The following is a 4785-nucleotide window of genomic DNA, read 5'->3' as shown; positions in this document are numbered from 1 at the left end:
GGGTTTCTCTCACCCCTGAACCAAGCTCAGTGGATCTTAGCAAAGATGATTGCTTCACTTGGGGAAAGCAGCCTGTAAAGTCATTACATTTGGGTTCAATAAATGTATAGAAGTGAGGGTATTTTCAGAGTACCTACCGGGACAGAGGAACCACTGTGAAAGATACTGTCTGGGGTAATGACTTTAGTTCCTGAAGTCAATGCAGGAAATATGGGAAATTCCTATGGCTTCAGAGCTGAGGAGCTTTTTTTTTTTTTTTTTTTTTTTTTTTTTAAACTCAGAGATGAGATAGAAATTCAGACCAGCAATAATTACTAGTGTGTGTTATGTGCTGTCTTAAGCTAAAGGAAATTCAAAGACTAGAGACTGAGAAGCAGACTTGAATAAATGCTCTTGTAAATCAATTTGGTTTACAAATGTAAGTCCTTTATTTGCACTGCTCTTTGAGGGACCAAATGGACCAGACAGATCATTTATTCAGTGAATACAATGGAAATAAGCTCTTTCTGGATTCAGAGGATCTGGATTTAAATCCTGCCTCTGATACTAAGATTATCAAAGTGAGTAGGTGGCAAATCAACCTTCCCAGACCTTAGTTTCTGACTCTATGCAATGAAATAGTTAATCTTAGATGATCTCTAAAGTACCCTTAAGTTCTAAGTCAATGATTCCCAAACTCTCATTTTAAACACAAGAAGATTGAGGCTTTTAGGGAGTTTAAATGATTTGTTCAAAGTGAATAGTAGAACCAGGTGTTGAATTCAGGGCTTCAGATAGAAAGAAGAACTTCCTAGTGTTGCCCAGAAGAAGAAAAAAAAAAAAAAAAAAAAGCTGACATATTTCTTCTTCATATCTGAAAGTGTTCAAAACAAGACTTGATCTAAATAATATAGTAGAGGGGATTCAAGTTTCATGGAAGGGTTGAATCAGATGATATTTGAGGCATGTCTCTGCTAACTAGGGGACTGGACAAAAATCAGCCTGATTGGAGTGAGTGATAAATATATGCTCAGTGATCATAGGAGATCAATATGGTAAAGTTTGAAAGAAAGGGGTCTTGGAATCCAAAATGAGGATTTTGAACTGATATGCTGAGCCAAAGGAATTCACTATCCCTTCTTGAGTAGATGAGGACAAAACAAAGGGAATATTAGAAGAAGATAATTCTGGTGGCCAGCTAAGTGATGCCTAGAATATATAATATGAAGTTTAAAGAACTCAGGTTGAATTCTTTCACTGTATTCTGAGTAAGTTTCCTCATCTATAAAAATGAGAATATTAGTACCTATGTTCCAAGGTTGTTATGAAAATCTAATAACATAATATATGTAAAGTGTTTTGCAAACCTTTAAGTGACTGTGAATTACTTTCATGTGAAGTATTAAATTCAACAAACATTGCCTAAATTCCTGTTGTGTACAAGGGACACAAGGACAAAAATAACAAAATACTTCAGTCAGAAAACAAAGCTTATAACCTGATTAATATAACGAAAGATTAGTTATCTTTAAACAAAAGGGAGCCAAAGAGGTTCATGCATTGTTCTCTTGACCTGAGAAGAGAGACAATTACAGAGAGGAATTAACCATAAACTCCTGAACTAAGTCTTAGACTCTTACAAGTTGAAAGGAAAAGGAAAGGCCTTCCAGGCATAGGACAGGGGGATACTTTTCCTGAAAATGTAAAGACAAGAACTAGTATGTTGAGCTCCAGAAGCATCAATAAATATAGGATTCCAAATTGGAGCAAGATTGCCTTAAATAAAAAAATAGCACTTACCTCACAGAGCCAGATTGCTAAGAGTCTCAAATAGAATAGGGATAGAGCCTGGACTTCGGATTTCATCTCTCTCCCAGTGTGGGATGTCCCCTTCTTTGTAACTTATAATCATAGTTACTTGTCTAGGGCACTGAGAGATTAAAGGGTTTACCCCAATTTATATAGAATGTATTGGAAGCAGGACTCAAATCTAGAGCTTCCAGGCTCTAGGGTTCAGATCATTTCTACTGTAATTTGTTACCCTATTTATGCCTGCCTTAACTAGAATAAGTATAAAGAAATCCAGTCAAAAATATTTACCTTAGAGAAAATCACTATGTTAGACAATGAGCTACAATCTCTCAAGTTATTTCCAATTTAGCTGATGTGATCAGTGAGATACATACTATAGATTCATACAGATAGTGGAAAGAGAGATAGTGGAAAGAAACTGATCCTGGAATAAACCCATTGACTTTTGAGTCTAGACTCTGCTATTTGCCAGCAGTGTGAGTCTCAGCAAGGAGTTCAGTTTCCCCTTTGTCACAGTTTGGTTATCCCTAAAGGGGCATTTTTTTTTCTTTTAAGGAGGCAGAGAAACAACTTTATTAAGAGTTTGTTGAAGACAGAGCAAGTCAGCTCTGACACAGGAAAGGAAATTAAACTTGGTGCAGAGTAGTTAGTAATCAAGCTTTGCAGGATGCCCTTGTGAAAACCAAGGGTGAGAAAAAAATGTGACTCCCATCACAATCCATAGTAGACTAGAGGCAGGTCTGAGTTTGGATCTACCCCAGGTAGACCTATCTGCAGCTCCCAAAAAATGTCTGAGAAACTATCCAGAGAGTATTTCCCAGCACTGCTGGAATCTGGAAGGGGGTCCATCTGAGCTCTAAAAAATGTTAGGCCTGGGTTAGAAGAAATAATGGGGATATGTTCTCATCACCAGCATAAGAGAGACTCTCAAAATGCCAGAGAAAGCAACCACAATCTTTTGAGACAGAAGGTCACGTGGTATAGCAGAGAGATACTTGATGGAAAAACAATTTCAGAGGACCTAATGAAAATGGATGTGAATTGGTTACCATTGTCAGAGTATTCCTTGCAAATCTTCAGAGCCTTCTTTCTGTTCCTATCATGTAGATACAACTGCCTTTTAACCTGACTTAGGATAGCCATTGTTTGATGAAACTTAGTTTCACTACTAACTGAAAGGAAAGCCTCTAGCCCCATAGTGCCTGACACTCAGTCTTCCAGGATACTTCTTTTCTGAAGTAATCATATTCTCAGTTAAGCAAGAATGTGCCCTAGAATTACAAACTTGAAAATATATCCTCTCTGACGTTCACAAAAGTACCCAGTTAGCAAGGTCTTGCAAATCACAGCTTTAAGGCTCAGCCATCATATGTGTCCTCTAGTCTGAGGCTCATTTTTAAAGATGTCCTGGTTTAATGTCTGATCTATCCCAGGCATAGGCTCTGCCCATTAGTGACAAGCCCAAATGATGTGGCTTAGAGTTCCCCCCTCCTCTCTTGGGCACAGGAAGAGGGTAAACAGGAAGGTTCCTAGGTTCATTACTTTCAAGTTAGTTCTTCCATTGAATTTGCGTACTACATAGAATGCTGTTGATCTTCTCCTCTTCCACGGATGCTTTATCCACCTTACACCTATAAGCTATTAATTGCTGTTAATCCTTCAGGTCCCGATATGTTTCAATGACAACATCATGGCACTTAAATTTGGTAGCAAGATTCACCTTTGTGTCCACATCTTCCACAAATTAGATATACTCTTGTAAGATCTGTACAGGGGCATTGTTCTTGTGCAGAATTTCCACAACTCGATGGAAGCCAGTGGGAGCTCTCTTCTTGGTATATCCTAGCCAATTCTTGGTGGTGAAGAGGGCATCCACATCCTGCCATGCTTGGAGTTTGGCATGGGCAGCCAGTGCTGTCAGTACATATTGCTTGTCAGTAATCTTAAAAGTTTTTTTTTTTTTGTTTTGTTTTTTGTTTTTTGTTTTTTCAGATTGATGGGACTGCTAAATGGTCCCTCAGGTTCTGTGTAATGGTAAAAGCAGGAGTAGAAGAGAGTTGTCACCAGTGGCATCTTGAGGATGGAGGCCTTACGTGGATGTTTCTGGAAGATTTCTGTCTGCCCTGAACATTCTAAATGTTGATCATTCACCTCAATGATGATCTGTCTTTCCTGGTCTTGAATATGAGCAGTATCTTCCACTGAAAATGGCAAACCAATACAACTCTTGAGAAATTCTTTCCGCTTCTCAGGATCTTGGATGCTTAAGTGTTCTTAGTACTGGGACAGTGCAAGTTCTTCTGCTCTGTCCAGATACCTGAAAAGGTCTAGTAGCATCTTCTGATCACCTATCTCCTTAAGAAAGTGAATTAGGTATATCAGGGCAATCTGTCGCACTTCTATCTCTCAGAAAAGAATCTTTAGGAAGATCAAAACAGCAGTAATGACGTTCCCATCATGGATAGTCACTGCTTCTTCCAGAAGTTGGAGCTTGTCCTGTGGGGAGCGGAACCTCTCTAGGGAGCAGACCTTACCCTTGTGCAGATGCCTGACTGTGTCACTGAGGCTCCAGTCACTGCTGTAATCCTTGTATTCACCCTTAGGTCTTCACAGCTCAAGAGCATAGTTTTTGGGAGGTACATCTGAGAGGGCTTTGAAGAACCTGCTCAGAGAGTAGGTGGAGGCAGGCGTGGGTAGTGGAGGATAGGAGGATAAGCTGTTTTGAGTCTTCAGCTGTTCACGTCCCTCAAGGGCAGGACCACCACTGGAAGCTGTCTCTTTGAAGGACCTAGAGATGCTCCCCACAGGTTCTCCACTCCAGCTGGCTCTTTCCAAGTCATCATCGTCATCATCCACAATGTCCCGAAGGCTGTTCACTGCCCTTTTGGACTCCTTTAACTGTCAAAGTTCATCATCATCATCATCAAATGTAAAAGCCTTGAACTTGGAGCTGTGCCAGTACTCTTCCTCATCAATTTTTGTGCAACTCATCTC

General features: G+C 39.7%; 1 pseudogene; it reads right to left on the bottom strand.

Moving 5' to 3' along the window:
• Positions 1-3025: 3025 nt before the first annotated feature.
• LOC141541378 (spermatogenesis-defective protein 39 homolog) lies at positions 3026-4785 on the bottom strand (annotated as a pseudogene).

This window comes from Sminthopsis crassicaudata, chromosome 4, assembly GCF_048593235.1.
Source record: "Sminthopsis crassicaudata isolate SCR6 chromosome 4, ASM4859323v1, whole genome shotgun sequence".
In the NCBI taxonomy this organism is placed as follows: Eukaryota; Metazoa; Chordata; class Mammalia; order Dasyuromorphia; family Dasyuridae; genus Sminthopsis; species Sminthopsis crassicaudata.
Note: the sequence above shows the minus strand (reverse complement) of the source record. Positions and strands in the feature narration are given on the sequence as shown.